Consider the following 25293-nt stretch of genomic DNA (forward strand, 5'->3'; position numbering starts at 1 on the left):
TGCCTGCACCAGTCTTTTTTAATTGAGGAAATATATACATATATAATTCACCATATTTACCATTTTTAAGCTTGCAGTTCAGTGGTAATAAATACATTCATATTCTTTATTTTCCCTCTTCATCCCCCACACCCTCTTCTTAACCTCTGGTAACCCACAGTCTACTCTCTACTTCATGAAATTCACATTTTTAGTGCCCACATATGAGTGAGAATGTGAGATATTTGTATTTTACTTAACATAATGGCCTCCAGTTCTATCCATGTTGATGCAAACAACAGGAGTCTGAATAATAATCCATAGTGTATATATAACACATTTCTTTATCCATTTATACATTAGTGGACATTTAGGCTGATTCCATATTTTGGCTATTGTAAATGGTGCAGCAAAAAACAGTGAAGCATACCTATCTCTTTTATATATTGATTTCCTTTCTTTTGGATATATACCCAGTAGTGGAATTGCTGTATCATATGGTAAATTCATTTTTAGTTTTCTGAGGAACCCCCATGCTGTTCTCCATAGTGGCTATACTAATTTGCATCCCCACCAACAGTTTATGAGCGTTCCCCTTTCCCCACATTCTTGCCAGCATGTTATTGTGCCTGGATCAATTTTAATGCAACCTATTCTATTCCCTTAGTCTGTCTAACCCTATAATATAGAATTTTGTAGCTATATAATTATACTCGTTATCTAGGAGGGCAAATCATACTATATTGCTCTTCTTCTCTGGGAATTTTGTGACTATTCTTACCTCTTGCTCATCCATATTGATTTTTGAATAAACATATCTAGTTCCATAAAAAATCTTGATGGGATTTTGACAGAAACTACCCTGAATTGTTAGGCATATTTGGAAAGAGCAGCATTTTCACAATATTGAGTCTTTGTACACAAGATTGTGAAAGATCTTTACATTTGGATATTCTTTAATGTCTTTTTCCATATGGTTTATACTTTTCTCCATGAAGTGCTTACATATCTTTTATTAGATCTATTAATGGGTACTTGGTATTTTCAATTGCCATAATAAATGGTATCTTTCTTAACTGCATTATTAAACTGCTCATAGCTGATGTATTGACATGCAATTAATTTATGTTAATGCTTTAAATTGAGCAATCGTGTTAAACTCTCTTATTAAATCTCATAATTTTTCTGCAGACCCTTGGGTTTTCTATGTAAAGTCATTTCATTTATGAATGACAATGTTTCCCCCTCCTTTTCAATCATTATACTTTGTTTCTTTTTCTTTCCTCACTGCACAAGCCAGGACTACAAGTAAAATGTTGAACAGTGATGGTGATAGAGAGCATCCTTGCCCTGTTTCTTATTTAAGAACATGCATTCAACGTTACCTCAGGGAGTGTCATAAATCCTGATGGGATGCTGAAGGGGGATGGTCTTTATCCTGCACCAGCTTCCTGCTGGCTTTCAGTGGTGACCCTGCCTAACAGGGGAACTCATATGGGCAAGATGATTGTTGGTAGCCAATTTTAAAATAAGATAACAAGCTTTTGAGCCAGGTTGTCTGGCTCCAGCTTATTCCCTTAGCTTGTCAATGCAGTTAGAACCAGAGGAACAAAGTTACAGGAGCTGACCAAAAAGCTGAAGGAAAGAGTTATTTCTTGGTCCTTCTCAAGGGGAGGAAAAAAAATACTGAAAGCAGTGACACACAGCAAAAGTTTAATTTTTGAGATATGATTGAGAACTTTTTTTTAAAAGAAACAGGTCATAAAATTAAAACTAAATTTTTTAACATTTTAGTGAGAGAAAAACAATACTTTAAGGAAACTTTATTTTAACATAGTTTAAGATAGGGGACCAATCTTAGAAAGATTATTATAAATAATCTCTTTTTAATAATAACCAACTTAATCTCCTACAAAATTCCTTTTATAAAGTCCACTTCATGAACCTTATGATGACTTGCACAGACCATCTATGATATGCTTGGACTTTCTGACTTGTCCTAAATGTTTCTCTTTCTTAAATAATCAGTCATTTTACTTTAGGACAAAAGTTGACCACACAAGATGCTTTTTTATATAAAATTATATAAAATTATTCTCTTTTTAAATCTTCCTTACCAAAAAATACATCTTCATATCTACATGTTTCTTCATATCTCTCTTTTTCCTACTTACTGATTTCTTTCTAGCTTACTTCATAATTAACCATTTTTAGTCCATAGTTTGAGCTGACCGTTAGATAACCCCTGAATTACATAAAATTATTCTTTTCTTTTTAAATAAGACTAGAAACTGGGAGGCTTCTGGCCTCCAATGCTTCCCAGAGAGATGCAGAATTAAACAACCCAACGAACAAAAATCATTAAGAGCAGAAGGAAAATGATAAGCGTGAAGTTCAGGGAATGCAAGCATAGGGCTATGTGCATCAGAAGCTGCTGCCACAATAGCACACAGGACTCTCTATTTTACTGGCATGTTGCAAATAGGCCTAGTTTCCACATAGGAAAGAGAATGCTGTTCCCACCAGGGAAATCCCTGTGGTAGGTCCTTGTAGAACTACATGAGGCTTATTAGTGTTTATCCCAGATTTATTAGCTGGTATGCTTGGATCCCACTCTCCCCAAGGGTCAAAGTTCTTAGGCCTCATAGCTGAATAACAGTCATCTGCACATAAGGCCCCATTTCCAACTTTTGAAGCTTGCATGTAATATTAAGGGCAGACTGACTTATGAAGTGCTGAGCTATAACAGTGCTTCAACAGCACTGTTATGGGAGTGATTAACATAATGTATTTTAGAATATCAAAGTCATAATATTCCATTTTATCAAGAATTCCAGTTTTGGCCCCTTGACCCCATGCTTCCCTTCCTTCCCTTTCTCTATGTCAGGATTGTTGTATACCATAAAAGCAGTATCCAGAAGCTGTGTCTGAGGTGTCTGAGGCCCCATTTCCAACTTTTGAAGCTTGCTTCTAATATTAAGGGCAGACTGACTTATGAAGTGCTGAGCTATAACAGTGCTTCATCAGCACTGTTACGGGAGTGATTAGATTGACATAACATATTTTGGAATATCAAAGTCATAATATTCCATTTTATCAAGAATCCAGTTTTGGGCCCTAGACCCCATGGTTCCTTTCCTCTTCTGAATCTGTTAACTGGGTTTTGAATTGCAGTTGCACCCCTATTTTGACCATAATATCATTCCTAGCAGGGAAACTGGTCAACTTGGCACTACCAGAAATTCTTGTTGAAATATTTGGGTTCTTTGTTTTAAATTGACAAATCAGAGAAGGAGTAAAAAATCTAGTTTGTGGCTTTTCTTCCATTCTGATAACACTCATAGACCGAGAGGAAAGTTTTCCTGCATAAGCAGTAAGGACATAGTAGTTTGCCCCTGTATCGAAAAGAAACTGAATTTGGGTGTCCATGCTGTCCAGAGTTACCTGGGGTTCGTCAATGGTAATTATGATATTCCTGGACTAAGGGTGGTGAGGGAGACCCTGGGCCCCTTCAGTCTTCATCCAGTTCCTCCCTTTGCATTGCTAGAGTTCTGACTGGCCAAGCCCCTATATGGGAGTGGGGCAGTCAATCCTCTAGTGTCAGAGATCATAACTGGTATCTTTGCACTGATGGCAGGGGCCTGGTGGGGGTCTGGATATAATCCTTCATCCAATGTCCATTCTTTTTGCACTTTAAGCAAGGGTTACTACCTTTGGGCCCTCACAGATTTCCTTTGACATCTTTTGGGCCTTTAGGGCATTGCCAGTGACAGCAGCCATAATTTCAGCTTGCCATTTATTTTCCCTCCCTTTCTCTAGGTCATGATTGTTGTATACCATAAAAGCAGTATCCAGAAGCTGTGTCTGAGGTGTCTGAGGCCCCATTTCCAACTTTTGAAGCTTGCATCTAATATTAAGGGCAGACTGACTTATGAAGTGCTGAGCTATAAGTGCTTTCCCTTGTTGAGAGGCTGGGTCTAGGTTAGTGTACAGTTAGTTTAACCAGCTGTAAAACATAGCCATGATTTTTCTCCTTTTCCTGGGTGGCTTCCCTCAGTCATTCCTTTTCTCATTCTTCCATGAAAGGTCAAAAACCCAAAGACAAGGTTTGAAAACCATTTGCAAACTTCTTAGGATTTTCAGAGTAACTCTCTAGTTTTTCTTTACATTGCTGTGTATCCGTTACCTAAAAAGGGGCTTGGACTAGCATTGGGCACACTGGCCCTGCCACCTCTCTGAGAGGAAATAGGATTGGGAGGTAGAGTATGGGGTATCTTTCTATTGTGCAGAGGACTCAGCAGAATTTCTGTTGACTCTTGTGGTTTTTCTTCCAGTGTGCTAGGTGAAGAGTTACGTGGAGGCAGCAGTGGTTCCCTCTGAGAGACTGGTGACCCCTATAGCAGAGAATTATTTATGAAGTCTACATGTGTCTTAGAACTCTCCTCTTGAGTACGTTTTCTTGAAACTTTGCATATAGATGGGTTCTACTAACGGACGTATTTTATCTCCTGGGTTGTTAAATGCACGCAGTGAACAGGTTTGACAATCAGCTTAGCCACTGAAGCCAGATTATATCTGATAGTGTTTGTTTACCATGGCTAGTATGGCATCCCTCCCCTTGTGGAAGAAGTCATGCAAGGTTTTTATAGCTTTCTACTGGGCTGCTTGAGGGAGATATAATTTTGGCCATATATGTCACCAGAGTCTTTGTTTTTGACCCCCTTGCTCTTTTGATTAGTTGTTTTTCTTGTACTGTGTAGTTAGGTTTTACAGGGGAATTACGATAAGGAAACAAAGCTAAAACTGGTTGGTATTGTATTCTGAGGGTTGCCACTTTGGCTTTCTTATCAGCCTTCCTGTTTTCCAGCACTATGGGCTTAAGTGTTTCTCATGCCCCCTACAATAAATTATAGCTATAGCCTTTGGTAGATATATGGCTTCTAATAATTGAAGAATTTCAGCCCCATGTTTTATGGGGAAATGCCTGCCAGTTAGTAATTCTTTTTCTTTCCAGATTGTGGCAGGAACATGAACCACAAGGAATGTATATTTGGGAACTGAATAGATGTTAAGCTTTTTCTCTTTTTCTAGTATTAGAGTCCAAGTAAGAGCAATGGTCTCAACTTTTCATGCTGATGTGCCTGGGGACAGCAGCTGGACCTCAATATGGTATTGTAATTTACTATTGCATACCCAGTCTAGCATTCTCCATTTGACACAAAATTACTGCCGTCTGTGAACCAGTCATCTTCAGGGTCTGGGAGAGGCTGATCTTTTAGATCAGGCCAGCTCACATATGTGTGTACAATTATCTGCTTGCAGGAATGATCATTGGGTCTGTGGGCAGTAGTGAAGCTGGATTCAGGGTGTTACAAGTTTTAAGGATAACTTCTGGATTACTTTAAAAACATAGCCTTATATTTGGTTAACTTTTCTCCTGCCATCCAAATGTGTTCTTTTGCCTCCAGTATTGATTTAAGCTGGCATGGGGTTAGTACTTCCAGTGGTTGACCCAGAGTAATCATAGTGGCTTCCTCTACTAAAATAGCAGTGACTGCTATTGCCCACAAGGAGCTTGGACATCCCAAGGACACCCAGTCCAATTTCTTTGAAAAGTAAGAGATTGGTCGAGGTTCTAATCCTAATTTGGTGGTTAGGAAACCCACCACTATACCTTTTTTTTCCTTTTTTTTTGAGATGGAGTCCCCGCTCTGTCGCCCAGGCTGGAGTGCAGTGGCACCATCTCGGCTCACTGCAAGCTTTGCCTCCTGGATTCACACCATACTCCTGCCTCAGCCTTCCCAGTAGCTGGGACTACAGGTGCCCACCGCTTCGCCTGGCTAATTTTTTGTATTTTTAGTAGGGACAGGGTTTCACCGTGTTAGCTAGGACGGTCTTGATCTCCTGACCTCGTGTTCCACCCGCCTCGGCCTCCCAAAGCATACATTGCCTTTTAGCTACATGTAAAGAAAAAGGCTTAGTGAAGTCTGGGGTGCCTAGTGCAGGAGACTTGCTGACAGCTTGTTTTAACTTAGTGAAGGCCTCCCTTATTTTTGGTGTGCATTCAATTGACTCATTCTCTGGCCCCCACATGACTTCATAAAGGGGCTTTGCTATAAATCCAAAATTGGGAGTTCATATTCTGCAAAATCCAGCCATCCCCAGAAAAGAACAAATTTGTTTGGTGTGGGGTGGGTCTAATCCACATATGGCTTGCACTTGCTCTAGGGATATCTGTTGGGATTGAACCGTCCCCCAGTGATTGAGGATGCAGCCAAGGGGGAAGCTGGGTGAGACTGAAACTGAGTTTCTTATCTTCTATCTGTAGACAACAAGGAAAACTTGAAATTTAGAACATTCTGGCCTAAGGCCACACATTGGGGCGTCCCCCATGGAAGGGCCTATGCTGGGGTTGAGGGCCAAGAGGGCATCCCCTGCTTGGGCCTCTTCATGACATGCCATATGTCTCTGGCCTAAGATGGGCATCAGGACCACTTGAAGAAGGATTCCAGCATACTTGGTGACCTATGATTAAGCTTCCCTTTAGTCCCCAGGTGCAGCCCTTGGCTTTTGGCATCCCTGTAGCTGCCCTAAATAGTTTTTTTTTTCCCAAATGGTTTCCTTAACTATTGTGGTAACTGTAGTTTGAAGGGCAAGGAATTGCAGACTGCCTAGCTTGAATTTATTAAAATTGGCCTCTTGATAAGGGAAGAGAATGCCCTCTGACCAGATAAACTACGTGCAGTGATTTCCCCATGGATCCACTGTACAATTTATGCAATGATCCAAGAGTCTCCACCAGGATTTTTCTCTTAGCACCAGGTCTGCTAAACTAAAACGATCCAGATCTGGTCCCTCACAAAAGAAGCAGGGTTTTTTTTTTTTTCCTTATTTAGCTATTGCCTTGGTCCTTTGGGTCAGGGTACACCAATTACTTGTTTCAACATTACAAAAGTAAAAACCAAAATATTATGTCTTGCCACACACACAAATACCTCACAGGCACAGGGATTTGTCTTGCACCTGGCGAAGCCTAATTGCTCCATTCCCCACCAGGTTATCCTGTCCCGAGTCTTCCATCAGAGGGGCACCCTAGTGGCTCTTAACTGCCCATCTTGTGCCCCCAAAGAGCGCCATCAGAGGAAAGAAACAGAAAGCAAAACCAAAAATAAAAACCCCAAATTGGCGCTTACCTCCTGGCTGGCTTACCAAAAATACTACGTTACCAGCTGATGTTGCAAAGTCCCAGGTTCTTCACTGAACAAAGAACTGGACATGACATACAAACAGCACAGCAGCAAAAGATTTATTAAGCACAGTACAATTGTCAACGGACTGGGCTGACCCGCAAGTGGTGTCAGCCCCGATTTGTTACATTTCATGGCCTTTTATATGTCTTTTTACTCTAACTTACTATATTTTTTGTGTGACCAATTGCTCATCCTTTCCTTTCCCTTATTGCACCTTAACCTTACTTTATCTCTTGTAGGCTAATTGCTTATCCTTGCCTTTCCCTTATTGTGCCAACTTACTGTTTGCCTCTTTTTATCTAGTATGCTCTGCTTTTGTTTATGTTTTGCTTTTGTTTTTGTTTTGAGATGGAGTCTCACTCTTTGCCCAGGCTGGAGTGCAATGGTACGATCTCAGCTCACTGCAACCCCTACCTCCCAGGTTCAAGCGATTCTCCTAACTCAGCCTCCAGACTAGCTGGTAATATAGGTATGTGCCACCATGCCTGGTTAATTTTTGTATTTTTAGTAGAGACTGGGTTTCACCATGTTAGCCAGGCTGATCTCGAACTCTTGACCTCAAGTGATCCACCCACCTCAGCCTCTCAAAGTGCTGGGATTACAGGTGTGAGCCACCACACAGCCCTCTGCTTTTGTTATCTTGCATGCTCTCCTTAAGCTAGCCTACCTCCAACAGGTCCCCCTCACCCCCAGCTTCCTCTGCTATTCACTTACCTCAATAGTGATACACTTATATTGTATTTATTTTCGTTGATATTGGCCTGGTTTCTCCTTTGAATCTGTAATTTTTAGTTGTTCTGTGCTCTTGAGCTTTATGCTTAACTTTTATAAATAGCATATGTATGTATTTGTTTTAACGTAGTCTGAAAATTCTCTTTTAACTGAATAGCTTATTCCATTCATATTTCTGGTGATTACTGATACATTTGGATTATTGCCACCTTCTTTTTCTTTTTTTAGAGAGATAGGGTCTCTTCTGCCACCCCAGCTGGAGTGCAGTGGCGCCATCATAGGTCACTGTAACTTTGAACTCCTAGGCTCAAGCGATCCTCCTGCTTCAGCCTCCTGAGCAGGTGGGACTACAGTTGTGTGCCACCATACCCAGCTAATGTTTTATTTTTTGTGGAGACGAGGGGGTCTTGCTGTGTTGCCCAGGCTAGTCTCAAACTCCTGGCTTCAAATAACCCCCCATCTTGGCTACCCAAAGCACTAGGTTTACAAACATGAGCCACTGTGCCCAGCCTATTTCCACCTTCTTATTAACTGATTTTTATTTGCTTCATTTTTTATGCCTTTTCCTCTTTCCCTAAATTTCCCTTCTTTTTCCTCACTCCCAGCAGACAACTTTGCATCTCATTTCACAGAGATAAAAGAAGCAATCAGAAGAGAACTTCCACATGCCCCCCACATCTAGCCACTTCACTGTATGAGGGACCCATCTATAACCCTTTCTTCTATTGAGGATAAACTGTTCATTCTCCTAGCCAAGGCCAGCTTCACTATTTATCCACTAAATACCATCTCTTCTTGCCTACCCAGTGACCTTGCTCAATTCTCTACTCTTTCAAATCATCAGTCTTTCAATCACTGCTGGATCATTCCCATAACTATACATATATAGGATTGTTTTTCCATTTTAAAATATCTTTTTTTTCTGGACTCTATCTTCTCCTTCAGCTACCACAATTTCTCTTCTTCAGCTTACAACAAAACTCTTAAGAAGAGTTGCTTATACTTGCTCTCTCCAGTTTCTGTTTTCCCATTCTCTGAACCAATTCCTATCAGGTAAGTTACCAATAACCTTCTTCTTCTTTTTTTTTTTTTGAGGCCAAAGTGCAGTGGTGTAATCATAGCTCACTGCTGCAGCCTCAAACTCTTGGACTCCAGTGATCCTCCCGCCTCAGCCACCCAAAGTACTGGGATTATAGGTATGTGCTACTGGGCCCCCGACCTGCACATTTTAAATCTTGTTCTCATTTCTCATTCTACTTGATCACTCAAAGGCCAAGCTGCTCAGGAGGCTGAGGTGGGAGGTTCACTTGAGGCCAGCATTTCAAGTCTTGACTGGGCAACATAGCAAGAACTCGTTTCTAAAAAAAGGAAAAAAAAAAAGGATTTGACACAGCTGATTATTCCCCTTTCCTTGAAATATTCTTTTCACGTGGCTTTCAGGACACTCAATTGTCCTGCTTTTTCTCTTACCTCATTAGTGCCATCTTCTTAGTTTCCTTTATCCTTACTCCTTATCTCTCTCATTACTAAACACTGGAATACTCCAAAACTCAATCCTTCAAACAAAAGAGGGGTTCTCCTCTTTTCTAACTACTCTCATTCCATTGGTGATTTCAAGGTTTGTTTATCTTATATGCCAATAACTGCAATTAATATCTCTAGACTAGTCTTTTCCTCTGAACCCCAGACTCAGATATCCAACTCTTCACTTATCATCTCTAACATAACATTCCCAAAACTGAATTCCTGATCTATTTGCCATCCTAATTTGTTTGACACAATCTCTACCTTCTCAGTGAATGGCAACTCCAAGTCCTCCTGTTAATCAGGCCTAAAATCTTGCCATTATCTTTGACTCTTTTCTTTTCTCAGACCCCACATTCAATCTGCCATCAAGTTCTGTTGGTTTTACTTTTAGAATACATTTGAGAATCCTACATTTCCCCTAACTCCACTCCTGCCACCTTCATCTGTTCCACTCTCACCTTTCACGCGCATTATTACAATAGCCCCCTAACTAGTTTCCCTGCTTCCATCCTTGTCTCCCTTCAATCTATTTACCACACTGTAGCCAGAGTTAGTCTGTTAAAATGTAAATCAAATCCTATCACATCTACTTAAAATCCTCCATGGCTTCGCATCTCATTCTCTTAAATTTCTTACTTAGCCTGCGACACCTTAAACAATCTCAGCCCAACTGCATCCCCACATCCTACCTTCTGTCCAAGCTCTCTCACCTCATCTCCCTCTAGTTGGTCTCATTCAGTCTTTTCTAGACAATCTGACTGTTCTGTGGACACAGCTCCTGTCTGGCCTCTGGGTCTTTCCACTTGATTTCACACCTACTAGGACATTTTCCCCTAGCTGTCTACATGGCTCACCTACTTATCTCTCACTTCCCACTAAAATGTCACCTTGAAGGCCATTCCTGGCCATATTCCTTATTTACTTCCCTTCCTTACTTTATTTTTCCTGTAGCATTTATCATCAAACATGCTTATATTTTTATTTATACAACTTATGTATTGTCTGTCTTTCTTCAATAGAATTGATGCCTCATCTTTGGCATCTTGGTGCAAATTAGAAAATGATTCAGGCATGTGCATGTTTGCACAAACACACACACACGCCCATCCCACCCCATGCACAGGATTTGGTTAGCAACTACATTTGTGCAAAGAAAAAGGCATGGGTGGGAGCAGAGTAAAAGATGAATTTTATTCACCTCTAGTGCCCCCCTCCGCATTCAACTCCTCAGTCAGGTACCTTTGGGCAGAACATGATGCACACGATTGACAGCCCTAAGTAGAATGTAAGCTTCATGAAGACAGGGATATTTTTTGTCTTATTGCTTGTTGTTCTGTTCCCAGTCCCTTAGAGAGTGGCACACAAACACTCAATAAATATTTGAAACATAAATTAATAGTGTGGAAAAAAAACAAAGGGTAAAAGTTATCAGTTGTTATTTTAAAATAAAAAACTAAATGACATAATCCTGGAAAAGAGGGCCTCAGAACATTGATGATGTTCATAAAATGGGTAAAGTGGCTGCTATAAAATAACCTAGGAATTAAGATAATAAGACTTAGAATACGTACCAAATTTTGGAAAGTATGGGAATTATTTTATTATGTAACTGTATAATAAAAACAAGAACAGGAGAATGTTGTTCTTGGCACTTTTAAGTCAATGACCTACCTCTTACTTTTTGCCTTGACTAAAATGCACCGCAAATTTTAAAGTCCTTTGAATGGTACATTCTTTGTTGATTTACTTTTAGAAAGAAATACTGGATTGTTCAAAATTAATAAACAGGAAAAAATAAAGACTATGGAAAGTCTGTACACAGTACCTATCCCAGTGTCTCTTTTATTAAAGTTTTATTTCCTCTTTATTAAAATGTTTGCTCAATTCTCTTGCCCATTTATTGAAACATAAACTGTTGCTTCTTATCTGAATTTGTGTGAGCTATTTTGAAATATTTAAGACATTAATCTTTCATTAAGTTTAAAGTAAACATTTTCACTCAGTTTATGTTTTGGAAAAAATAAATAGAACTTTAAATTTTGTTTAGTCAAATTTGTAAATCTTTATCTTTGAGATTGCTGTCATCTATTCAAGCTTAAGTAGTCCACCAGCAATATGACAAACATTCATTTCTGCTTTTTCTGATTTTCTTTTCCATGTGACTTTGAAATTTTAAAACTTAAATATCTGATAGAAATTAGTTTGGTGTATTGTATGAAACTGGTACTATAAAGCAATTTGTTGCTTAAAAACCCTGTATCAATTCTGGTAACATTTGTTTAGAAATAAATAGCAATCTCTTTTCAGAGATAGCTGGATTTAGAGTCATAAAATTCCAACGTTACAAAGGACGTTTTTCTTTTACTTAAATTTGTTTTAAAAATAAGTTAACTATGTTAAATGTATTTTAAAAGATAATAAAAGACAGATTAAAATCAGCTCCTGCTTTAATATCTCCTCCATTACTAATCCTCTGATCTCTTTACAGTCATGAAGATCAAACATTTATGTTTCTAGAAACAGAAGTTGTATTTGTTTCTTAAAGCTGGTTTCTTTTATCAGGTATTAACAATGGGCATCAAAAAGGTGATGAAATGGTATGAAACCATGAAATAATGTATTTGTGATTTTTTTAAAAGAATAAAGCCATGCTTGTGTCTGTAGTCGCAGCTACTTGGGAGGCTGATGAGGGAGGATTGCTTAAGCTTGGGAGTTTGAGGCTGCAGTGAGGTGTGATCACACCACTGCTATATCAACTTACTTAATAGTATATAGTATACACTGTACTATACTATACTATATACTATACTATACATACTATATATAGTATTCCATATATATGCTCTCTCTATATAATATATGCATATATAGTATACTATATATGTAGAACTTTGATCACAGAACTGATCAGTGTTTTTAAGTAACTATATATTTATACATTTATATTTATACTATATATAGTATACTATATATTTGTACATTTATGCATATTTATACATTTAGATTTATACTATGTATTTATACATTTATATATGTATACATTCATATTTATACTATATACAGTATAGTATTTATACAGCATAGTATTTATATTTATAATATATATAGTAGACTAGTGTTTCCCAACTTTGAATAAAATATGACTCATTTTAAAGAAAAAAGAAGGGAAAAAAACCCAGTGACTACACTGTTGACTTAAAACTTTTAAATTAAAAATTGCATAAATATGTTCAAATATAAAATGAATTATAAATTTCTTATGATTAGAGCTTACACACAACTATAAAACCAAAACAAATTGCAAAATTGTTAAATTATAAAATCTAGGCACTTTGCATATATCAACTTACTTAATATTCACAACCCAATGAGGTGGACATGATTATTATCGCCATTTAATAGATGAGGAAACCAAAACTGGAAGAAGTTAAACAACTTGTCCAATGTCTCAAAACTGATAACAGAGCTGGATTTCACAGAAAAGTTAACAGACAAGCAAATGTGAAGAATGATATTGTTTTACAGAAATTAAATTGCTCCTTGTAATGTGAATATGGTATTGACTTTAACTGTAGATCTTCTGGCTTTAACATACATAAATTAAAATGAGCTGGATAGTGACTAATTTTTCCCACCACTTGTTTTTCTCATCTGTCAATTTCTAAATATATATTGGTGCATCACAAATTAATGTCATTTGGTCTTCATTTTAAGGGAATGGCTTGTTACAAATTAAGTCTACATCTGTTCTCTCAAGTTTTTTCTTACAATTCCTGATTACTATTTTTATTTATTATTGGGATTTAATTCACATACTACACAATTTATCCTTTTGAAGAGTACAGTTCAGTGGCTTTTACTATATTCACAAACTTGTGCAGCCATCGTCACTAATTCCAGAATATTTTCATCATATCAAAAAGAAATCCCACACCCATTAAGCAGTTAATATAGTTTAGATATTCCTGCCTTCGAAATCTCATGTTAAAATTTGATCACCAGTGTTGGAGGTGAGGCCTAGTAGGAGGTGTTTTAGTCATGGAGGGGCAGACCCCGAATGGTTTGGTGCCATTCTTATTAGAGTCAGTGAGTTCTCACTCTTCATCCCATGAGAATTGGTTGTTAAAGACAGCCTGGCACCTCCCTCCTCTCTTTCCTTCCTTCTTGCCATGGGAAATCTGCTCCCCTTTGCCTTCTGCCATGAATGGAAGCTTCCTGAAGCCCTCACCAGAAGCAGATGCTGGCACCATGGCCATGCTTCTTGTATAGCCTGTAGAACCGAGTCAAAAAAGTTCTTCTCTTCATAAACTACCCAGCCTAGGCATTCCTTTATAGCAATGCCCCACACTCTTCCCCACCAGCCAGTAGGTTGGCAATTATTCAACTATTTTCTGTGGTGATTTTCCTATTCAAAACATTTTATATAAATGGAATCATAAAATATGTGGATCTTTGGGTCTGGCACCTTTCACTTAGCATAATTTTTCAAGGTTTATGTTGTAATCCATGCCAGCACTGAATCCCTTTTTATACCTGAATAATGTTTCATTTGTGGATGGGATCATATACATTTCATTTATACTTTAATCAATTAATGGACATTTGGGTTGTTTCTACCTTTGAGCTATTATAATAATGCTGTGATGAATATTCGAGAGCAAGTTTTTGTGTAAAAATGTTTTCAGTTCCCTTGAGTATATAGCTAGGATTGAAATTGCCCAACTGTTTTCCAAAATAGTTGCACATTTTACATTCCCACCGGCGATGTATGAGGATACTAATTTCTCCACTTTCTCACCAAGACTTGATATTGTGATACTGATTTTCTGATTATAGCCATCCCAGTGGGTGTGAATGGTATCTCAGGTGGTTTTGATTTGCATTTATCTAAGGATTAAGGATATTGAGCAGCTTTTTACTTGTGTATTAGCCATGCATATCTTCTTTGAAGAAATGTGTATTCAAATTCTTTGGCCATTTTGTAATTCAGTTATTTGTCTTTTTATTCAGCTGAAAGAGTTCTCTCATTAAGATGTGACAGGTTAATACAACACCAATGCAATGATAAATGCAAAAAAAGCAGGGGCTCTGAAATTGCATGGTTGTACTCAGTTATAAGGTGGTCATCCATGAGATCCAGAATCAAATTTGATGAAATGTTTAAGATTATAATGTTTTATAATTTGTTTTTTTGAAAATATGCATTTTAAATATTTGCTAGAGAGCTCTAATATCCTCAAGAATACCTACAATGTAAACACTGTTCTATGCATAGACTAAATCCTTAGCAACAGACAGAAGGAGCTGAGTGCTCTTTGAGTGAGGGAATGGGCTGGACCAGTGTTTGAAGATTTAAAAATCAATATGAAGACATGTTCTGACACTAGGACATGATTATATGTTTATATTTAAGGAGAGTCTGATTATCATCAGAAAAACTCTATAATTTTAAAATCTATAGCTGGCAATATCCATGAATTCAGCCCAGGTCATCAAATGCTGGAAGCACATGGGTCAGATTGACTGTCTCCATTTTTTCTTGCTAACTTCAAAGCTATGAAGAAATCCAAAGCCCTGCTGATAGTCTGCTATGATATATTGTTTTAAATGCCTGAAAAGTTTTCCCTTCCTACGGGGATCCCCCAAACACAACTATCCTTACACCAAGCCCCTATTCAAATTTTGGTTCCTCTTTCTAACACTGGTTGTCAGTCAACTTTGCAGGTCTATACCAACTGCAGATCTAGAGCCAATGCTTATAGCTGAAATTTTCTGAAAATTCCTTTAACTTTAGATAAATTTTTTAAATTACCACAAAATTAGTTTAGAAGAATTCGCAGAGAGGTACATTGGGAGGGAAATAGCTTTGACGCCTTTTATGGATTTATGACCGAAGCTATCCAGTCAAATTCCTCCAGGTATTTTTGCTATTTCCTAGGGATATATTGAAATTATACACATTTTGAAGCTTCCTTAATCAATTTAAACAAATGCAAATAATAAAATTCAGTGTCAATGAGATACTGAATGTAAAAGATAAAAGTACATCCATATTTTTATAATGATTTTTCAATTGTTATGGAAAGAAATATGAGACTATGTAAACAGAAAAATAAAATTTCTTTTAATTAAAGAAACCCACATTTAAAAATATATCCCAAGAAAATATTCCCATCACTTATTACCCCAAAGAGTAATTTGCTCAAGGAGGTTAAAGTGGTGTTACTTATAATAGTTAAAGAATCAGAAAATGTACTTTCCTAAAATTTAGGGTTCAGAAAACTAATCTAGGCCAAACACAGTGGCTCAAACATGTAATCCCAGCACTTTGTGAGGGGGATGGGTGATGTGGGAAGATCACTTGAGCCTAGGAGTTTAAGATCAGCTTGGGCAACCTAGGGAGATCCCCTCTCTATAAGTAATAAATAATTATCCAGGTATGGTGGCGTGTGCCCATAGTCCAGCTTCTGGGAGGCTGAGGCAGGAGAACCACTTGAGCTCAAGAGGTTGAGGCTGCAGTGAACCTTGATCATGCCACTGCACTCTAGCTTGGATTGCAGATTCAGACCCTGTCTCAAAAAAAACAAAAAAAAAAAAAAAGAAAGAAAGAAAGAAAAGAAAAAGAAAACTAGTCTATACTAATATATAAATTATATGGACATTAAGAATTATAAGACTTTAGACCACGTTGATCTCTGGAAATATGTTCATGAAATAATGTTAATTATAAATATGTGTTTTGTACAGATGTACATTCGGGCATTTTAATAGATTTATAAATCCTTCTCTATCATTTTGTGTTCAAAGACAGTGTATTTCTTTTTTTTGTCGTACTTAAACAATTCATTTTTTATTTTAATAGTTTCTGGGGAACACGTAGTTTTTTGTTACATGGACAAATTCTTTTCTAGTAATTTCTGATATTTTGGTGTACCCATCACCAGAGTAGTGTACACTGTACTCAATATGTAGTATTTTACCCCTCACCCCACTTCCCCCTGAGTCTCCAAACTCCATTATACCATTCTGATGCTTTTGCATCCTCATAGCTTAGCTCCAGCTTATGAATGAGAACATATGATGTTTGGTTTTCCACTCTGAGTTAGTTCACTTAGAATAATCTTCTCCAATTCCATCCAGGTTGCTGAGAATGCCATTATTTCATTCCTTTTTATGGCTGAGTAGTATTCTGTGGTGTATATATACTACATTGTCTTTATCCACTCGGTTGATGGGCATTTAGGCTGGTTCCGTATTTTTTGCAATTGTGAATTGTGCTGCTATAAACATGTGCAAACACAGTCTATTTCAAACAGATTGTATTTATATATATAAATCTATTGAAGTATATGAATGTACACTGACAAATAAATGTAAGGGGATGTTAACAGAATTTTATGTTTATTAAATTCTTTGGTTTCAAAACAAAGCAACATTTCACAAAAATTATTCTATTTTATTATAAGCGCTGCTTACAAACAAATTTGTTCAAAACAAATTTGGGGTTTTGGGGAATAGCTTAAGTTAAATGTTTTTACTATAGGAATTTTCAGAGCCTTTATTAACATACATTGTGGATCTCTAAAATGAGATTCCTCTTATTGTTTATCTCAAAATCTATTTACATCACGACTTACATTTATTTTGTGTAAATAAATCTGTATAAATCTTTTTTGCACTTGTTACTAATTTATCGTTTTCACCAAACTGTAACTTCTATCAGGACAGGTAAATATATCTGTCTTCTTCACCACTGTTCCTAGAGTGCCAGCCAGGGCATATAGAAGTGGCTCAATAAATATTTTTGTAGTGAATGAGTTTCTAGAGCAGCATTTAGGCAAACTAGTGCCTAAAGTCACACATTTGGGGAACTACCACTCTAAAGTCATTCAGTTGCATAATAACTTCAAAGGAAAAAAATGTGTTAATACCTCTAGGCCACTAGAGATCCATTTAATAATTATTGCTTCACTTCAGTTGAGTCACTTACTACTTTAGGGAACAGAAGAGATTTCTCAGAGAGCACCTCATGACCTGGAAAAGTCTTGCAAAATCATTTTCATACTCTCCATCTCCAACTGAAAAACAATGATAAAATTAGTTACCATGGAAGTTAAAGGAATCGTGCTTTGTATTAACACCAACAGTCTTCTGGAACACATTTGGTAACATTAGATTTTCCATCAAAGATATTTGCTTATTTTAGTAGTTCAAGCATGTAAAAGAGATATCCCTTCTGGAAACTGCAAATTGTTGACTCACTGATTCTTATTTGGGAAAAGGGATTTCACATTACTTTATTTTCTAAATAGTCAAAGCCCATATTAAGACAGCTTTTAAAAATATTTAAAATCTATGGCTTACCTACATGTTTTACACTATAATTTATGGTTGTAGAAGTTAGAAAGTGCAATTCGTTTTAATAACCCTGTGGGGAAGTTATATAATTCTATGGCTTTTAAAAATATATGGAAAAGCTATATACTTTTCGTTAACTGCTAAGATTCATGAATTTTCTCCACAAGTTCTCCAGAAGAACTACTAGAAAAAACTCCATGAATCTCATTATTTGACAGTTTTGTTGAAGCGAAATTATTAAAATTGATATTAGATTTAATGACTTGTTTCCAGTAACCAAAATGGAAAGTATTCTACCAGCTGTCGATGGTTCCACACTCTGACACATCGTTAAAACCTTAGCTTCTGCCTAAACTTTAAACCTTAATAATATTTGGTGGTAGGGAAGGGGTTACATTTCAAGTCAAACAAAGGATGTATTTCCAAAGCAGCATTTGCAAAGGTTAATCTGTATATGGACTACAAAGGGGAAAGTGCAGTGCCCCAGTGATCGATCTAAGACCCCCTCTCGTTGTTGTTGTTGTTGTTATTGTTTGTCTGGTTAATAAACCACCTAGAGGGAAAATTTTTAAACCTAATTTGTTGAAATGGTACTTTACTAATGTAAGAAAAAAAATTTCCCCAAATTGCAGAATATTTGGTAAATTGATTTTACATTTGGGAACAAAGATTTCTGGCTTCTTCTACTGACAACTTTTACACAAAAGATAAAAGGTACTTTTACTTGGTAATCTGCAGGGAGAAAATGTACAGAAACCCAGAGCCAAAGGTGCTCTCAGGGGATTCCCTGAAACATTCAAAGCCATAGCTGCCCCAGAAGGTAAGTGGCTTTCGCAGGAACACAGGTCTCCTGACTCAAGGCCTAACCTTCCTTTCCCCCACACCAAAGCTCGCGCGCGGGGCACCAGCTAGAGTGAAGGTCAAAGTCAACAGAATAATCTCTGCAGTTCATGGTCTGTGAGGGTCCTCCTATCCGAGGGAGTGTTCATGAAAGGGTATTTCGGAACATTTTATTCCAAGGACACAGTCTAGTCAAAAGACGTTTGGGGTGGGGCAAACATGGGGCAAAAGAACACCTACAAAAGAAAAAAGCGCAGTTTCTTGGAGGCTTGTCAGAAGCTAAGACTGGGGAGGTGGGAACCAGGGCCCTTTGGCGAGAGTTGGGGTAGGAATCGCGTCAGAAAAGCAATTTCTAGAGCGGAAAGGTGACCCCACATTACAAAAAGAAACGGAGTAGAAAAATGGGCTTTACTCTTCTAGAGCTGCTTCAGAATCTCCTGAAGACCAGGGAGGAACCCTGCAGGCGAGCCAGGCGGATACTCAGCCGCTCCCGATAGAGGGGTGCGCAAAGCTGCCGAGCCGTGTGTGTGTGGCTCCCTAGTGCACTCACTGCTGGCTCTCTCTCGGTGCTCTGGGCCCTCCGCAGCTCCCCCAACACACCCCCGCCCCCTCCGAGCTCCCCGACTCCTCCCCGGCTCTCCACTGCTCTTCCCGACTCCTGTCGGCGTTCCTCGGGCCCTGGGTGCCACGAGCTGTCCAGAAGCGCAGCCCCTAGCGGCGCGTCACTGCCAAGCCGGCCTCCGCGCGCCTCCCTCCTGCCTCTTCCCTGGCTGTACACGATCCAGCTTGGGTAGGCGGGGAAGCAGCTGGAGCGGGACCGCAGCCGCAGCCACCCTGCAGCCGCCAGTCGGAGGTGCAGTCCGTAGGCCCTGGTCCCCGGGTGGGCCCTGGGGAGTCGGCGCCGCTCCCGGGGAGCTGCAAGGCTCGCGCCTGCCCGGCGTGGAGGGCGCGGGGGGCGCTGAGGTGAGCGGGTCGGGGAGGAGCGTGAAAGGAGGTGGCGGCGGCGGAGTTGAGGGTCAAGATGCAGTCGGCGCCACGAGCTGCATCCATTCTCCCCGATTCCGCGCCCTCAGCAGGCGTCCGCCCTGAGCTGCGGGGTCCCTGATCTCCTGGCACCTTGAGGTGGAAAGTGAGAAGGGTGGAGAAGGGTGTCTGTTCCACTGATTCCCCCTCCTCCTCCTCTTGGTCTCCTAGAGCTAAGGGCAAGTCCTAGAGGTTGGGCCCAGGAGAAAGAAGGCCAGGAGACATTGTCTCAGGTAGGATGGGTCCCAGCAGGAAAGGACAGGCAGGTTACTTTCGCCCCCTTGGTAGTCTCCCTGCTACTTTGGGTTGATGCAGGGAATTTCATGGAAGATCGTGCAGTGCTGCTTGTGAACAGGTATTTCTAGCAGTCATTTTGTTTATTTCCGAGTAATGTAATCGTGGTGTGTTTAGGCCATTTCTGTTAGAAAGTAATTGGCCTCTTCTTTGACTGTCCTAAATTATCTTTGAGCCCTGTGTTCAGCCTCAGCCAAAACTTGTTGAAAATTATGCCCTGAAAATCTTGCTCTTAAAATAGAGCAGAGAGATAAAGAGCATTTTTGTTGGGAGATTTCCATTTATTATCTCTGCCACCCCGTGGAGAAGGATTGGTGTCAGTTTTTACTCCTCGGGCAGTTAGTTTTTTAGATGGAAAGACAGTCCAGGCCATAGTTAATTGTCGCTCATCACTATAGGAGAAACAGAATTCAGACTCCTGCCCCACCCCCACCCCCAACCTCCTGACTTAGATTCTAGTCCTTTTAACAGCCCCGCTGTTTGGAACCGTTTTTGTTTTCTAAAGCACCTCCCCATCCTTCCTTTTCTCCACTTTATTATTTCTTCATTTTATTGATCTCTGTTTATTTTTTCTTTCTTTAACCCTATAATTTTTTTTACTCCGATTCTCTCTCGGTTGCTTCAAAGCTTGAGGCTATTTAATGGAAAAACAAAACAAAACACCCGTCCTAAATAATTTGCAGGATGTTTAGAAACATAAGAGTAACTGTATATGCTGCCATTGGGGTAGCTGCACTTTCTGCCTCTTAGCTAGTCACTCTGTCAGGGTATGGGGAAATGAGACAATGTTGAGAATGATAACTTGAGCAAATTTGCAGTAAGGAAATGAAAAGCTTTATCCAAGTCACTTTTTATTGTACTGGTGCTATGGAAAATGTGGTGAATGAGCATAGTTGTATTTTAATACTGAAAAAAAACAGGACAGGTGAAGACAAATTTTTAAAGAAAGGATTGTAAATGAGTTAGAAAAGTGAGAAAGAGGATACACCAAAAATGCGAAAGAGTAAGACTGCAGGTGTGATAGAGGACATAGGACATCAGGAGATGTATTTATTCCTGCTGGGCCAGAAACCAGGACGTTGAGGTAACTGAGACTTTAACATAACATTTCATATAACATAATATTTAACATAACATAACATTTAACATAACATAATATCAACATTGATAAATCACCTACCCCTTCAGGGCCCACATGTCTTTTCAACAAAAAGAGAAGTCTGATCTAGAGAATTATTCTCTTTTTGTCCTGAATTTTTTTGATGCATTACATAACAAAGAATTTTTATGGCATCCTAAGTTACACTGCCAGACAATGTGGAGGCAGTGATCACGGACAAGACAAACATGGTTCTTCCCTCATGCAGCTTATTGTTCAATGAGACAAATAGTAAACAGAAAAGAAACAATTATATAAAATATTACAAAATAAATTTAACAAGGGCTGAGTGAATTATTCTGCTATAGAGATGGAACAGTATATGAAAAGTTCCCAAGGTACATAAAGTGGTTGTTCTTTTCTCCTTCTAGAAGAGGATGCTGTGGGTGAACAATACAGATTAAGGTTAGAGAGGGGAAGCGGGGGCAAACTCATTCGGGACCTTCTATGTGATAGGAAGGTGGCTGTAGTTCTAAGTAAAGGAGCACTGATTTTAAGGAGAGACTTTTTATGATGATTTACATTTTAAGATGATCTTAGCTGCTGTGGAGATGGTTTGGAAAGGGTCCAAAGAGAAAGTAGGCTGACCCATTAGGAAATGTTTGCAGAGTCCAGGTGAGATGATAGAAACCTGAACTAGCCTGGTATTGGTGGAGAGGGATTTATGAAATATGTTGGAGAACAAGAGTTGGTGCAGGATTTTATGTCAAAACTGAGAGACAGCAAGGACTCAAGAATGACTCACAATTTTCTGATTGGAGCAACTGGTGGGTAATGGTGGCATTTACACATTTCCAGGCAAATGGGACCAGGTCTGGGTGGAAAAAGTTCAGGTTTGAACCTGTGAAGTTTGAGATGTCACAGAAAGAGGTCATAACCATATTCCCTGGGGAGGCAAAAAAGGGAGGCTCTCCAGGACATAAGTGGATAGACTGGTCTTTGATAGGTAAAGTTGGTGATTGTTAATTTAAGGTGAAACTAATGAGCTCAGTTTTCTGGTTTTTCTCCAGCAACCTTCACCAACGTGGATACAGATACAGAGAAAATGGATAGCTGGGTTCTTCCAGGACTAGAGTTTTGCCAAGCAGATATGATGGAGAGTAAGAGAGTTAAGGATCTTTTCAAGGGAGTGACTATAAATCTAGTCTCGGTTTAAAGAGATACCAGAGCAGGCTGATGGAGAGTACAGGATATTAAGCAAGTAGAGAGGTCGAGGTCAACAGATCAGATTTCTTTTGCTGTCTAGAATTATCAGTGTGGATATTTAAACTAAGATTATTGGAAGTCCTGCAGATAGTGCTTGGAGATTTCAGGAAGTGAATGACTGAGGTGGGGTAGAGGCAAAAATTCATTACCTCCAATGAATAAGTCAAGGAAATAGCCCCTGAAGTTGAATGGTTCATCCACTTGAATGATAAAGTCCAGGAAAAACGTGATAGTTATTGGGGTAGAGAGGATGACCATGTGTATACTGGGAGCCAGAGTCTGCAGTCATAAGGAATAAACTAGAAGTCAGTAGAGGACAGCAGTGAGGACAGCATTAAGGACAGGGAGAGGGTATGGTGAAGTACCATGAGTGGGTGTTTGCAGGAGAGACGATGAAGAAGAGATGTTCAGATGTGGGCCCACAAAGTGAAGGTTACGCCACCCCACCTCATGACCCTGGAGAGTTATGTTTTCTTGATGGCCTCTCCAAATCAGCAGGTTGTGAAATATCATCAAAACCTCTGCGGACAGCCCTTTCAGAGTTGCTGTCATCCAATAATAAATGTCCTATTTATGTGTGAAACAAATTAGGTTCTATTTTTCAAAATTAACATAGCACAACAGCTGCCATTCAGCTTCAGGAATGTTCAGGAAATCCTTCTAAACTGAAAACCTTAAGAGGCTGTCTAGCTGAGTGTAACTGAATTCCCTATCATAATAATACATTCTCAAGTATTAAATGTGTACAGCAAGTCAAATGCCCATTCAAGAAAACTATGTCCTTGACACACACTTTTAGATTGAGCTCCCGAAGTTGAAGTGTTAAATATAGGGTGGTGATATTACCATTATCACACAGCTTCAAGACTTATTTAGTGTTGGAAACTACCACCAGAGTCAAGTATAACCTATTTGTTTGCCATTTAACAAAGGAAATCGAGACTCAAAGGATCAAAGTGATTGCAGAAACTTAGGCCTGCCCTTTTACCCCTACACCATGAAAACACAACTTTCTATAAATGACATAGTTGTTTTTTGGTTTTGTTTGTTTTTGTTTTTGTTTTGAGGCTGAGTCTCACTCTGTTGCCCAGGCTGGGGTCCAGTGGTGCAATCTCAGCTCACTGCAACCTCTGCTTCCCTGGTTCAAGCGATTCTCCTTCCTCAGCCTCCCAAGTAGCTGGGCACCTGCCACCACCCCTGGCTAATTTTTGTGCATTTTTAGTAAAGATGGGGTTTCATCGTGTTGGCCAGTCTGATCTCGAACTCCTAACCTCAGGTGATCCACCTGCCTTGGCTTCCCAAACTGCTGGGAGTACAGGCGTGAGCCACCACACCAAGCCTATAAATGACAGTTTTATCAGTTATTTAATTTGGATTCCTTATGAATAACATCAAAAGAAAAGGTAGAGACACTATGGGCATCACCTGGGAGCTTGTGAGAAATGCAGAATGTCTAACCTCCCTCTAGACCTAGAGAATCTTAGTGTGCATTTAAAAAAGATCCCCAGGTGATAATATTTGCATTAAAGTTTGACAAGTGCCTTTCTAGTGAGTCATTCCCTTAGAAACACCGGTCTGCTCAGGTCAGCAGGATCGTGATGTCTGGAGAACCGGGGAGGGGATCCCCTTATAGAACAGAAAGAAGATATATAGTCATAGAAACATTCTGAATTTTGAATATTATGAAACAACAGGAACAAAGTGTGCTGTGCAAGGAGTGACGCATTTTAAGGAATGGCATTGCCCTTCCCAGAAAGTGGAGAGAGGAAATTGCAAAATAGTGAGTGGACCTTCTGATACTGCTCCTCCTTGAGTGGAAAAGGGGAAAGAACTGCATGCGTATTCAGCGTCCTGTATTCAAAGGTAACTGCTTGCTACTCTTTCACAATTGTAATTTTTCATTACTACAAACAACAATGTAAAAATTAACATAAGTGAAGGTCAAAAAGCCACATCTACTATCGCCAAATGATTATTAGAATAAGTATTAGATTGAATTCTGAATCTTTTAGTAGAGTGATTTTCAATCTTGGTTGCATAATAAAACATCTGCTAATCTTTTTTTTAAAATGTTGTGGCTTAGGATGAACCCCAGACCAATTAAACGAAAACTGGATGGTGGGGGTGACCTGTGATCACTGTGTTTTAAAACTCCCTGGATCATTAGAGCATGCACCTAGGGTTGAGAAACACTGCTTCAGTAGCTACATTCAGAAGCAACTCTGAGATTGCAATTCTGCTTCTCCATGTGCCAAAACAGTGTGACTCTCCCTTGCTACCATAAGCATAGTGCCAAGCCAGGTCAGCAATATTCAGGTCACACTCACTGGCCAGTAGGGTTTTCAGAACCTTGAGGGAAGTAGGATTTATTTCTTGAAGAAGCCTGCTTACACTAACTTTTAAGACAAATTGATACATATTACATATTTATGGGGTACACATGAGTATTTGTCATATCCGTACAATGTGTAATGATCTGGTTGGGATTTGGGGGGAATTCATCACCTTGAGTACTTATCATGTCTATGTGTTAAGAACATTTCAAGTCATCTCATCTGGCCACTTTGAAACACACAGTACATTGTTACTAACTATAGGCAACCTACTTTGCTATTGAACATTAGAACTTATTTCTTCTAACTGTACATTTGTATCCATGAACCAACATCTCTTCATCCCCTCCTCCCATCAACACATCCTTCCAGCCTCTGATATCTCTTATGCTAATCTTTACCTCCATGGGATCCACTTTTTTAGCTCCCACACACGAGTGAAAACATGCGATATTTGCCTTTCTGTGCCTGGGTTATTTCACTTAACATAGTGGCCTCCACTCCTATCCATGTTGCTGCAAATGACGTGATTTCATTTTTTTAAGGCTGAATAATATTTCATTGTGTATACATAACACATTTTCTTTATCCT

At 39.1% G+C, this 25293-nt stretch overlaps 1 protein-coding gene and 1 long non-coding RNA gene across 6 annotated transcripts in view; one reads left to right on the forward strand and one right to left on the reverse strand.

Moving 5' to 3' along the window:
• LOC105475466 (uncharacterized) overlaps positions 1 to 19259 on the reverse strand; it is a 431412-nt gene extending 412153 nt beyond the window's left edge. The window contains exons 1-2 of the long non-coding RNA XR_011622119.1: positions 18927 to 19259; positions 17479 to 17566 (exon numbers count right to left, since the gene is read on the reverse strand). This is a non-coding gene — a long non-coding RNA (uncharacterized lncRNA). The remainder of the gene's footprint in view (positions 1 to 17478; positions 17567 to 18926) is intronic.
• A 107-nt stretch (positions 19260 to 19366) lies between these two features.
• The window catches only part of LOC105475467 (STEAP2 metalloreductase), a 28120-nt gene continuing 22193 nt past the window's right edge, over positions 19367 to 25293 (forward strand). The window contains exons 1-2 of one of the 5 annotated variants that reach the window (XM_011730720.3): positions 19367 to 19649; positions 24063 to 24231. The gene's annotated coding sequence lies outside the window, so the exon portion shown is untranslated. The other 4 variants (XM_011730717.3, XM_011730718.3, XM_071094786.1 and 1 more) reach the window with 4 other exon arrangements.

This window comes from Macaca nemestrina, chromosome 4 (assembly GCF_043159975.1).
Source record: "Macaca nemestrina isolate mMacNem1 chromosome 4, mMacNem.hap1, whole genome shotgun sequence".
Lineage (NCBI taxonomy): Eukaryota > Metazoa > Chordata > Mammalia > Primates > Cercopithecidae > Macaca > Macaca nemestrina.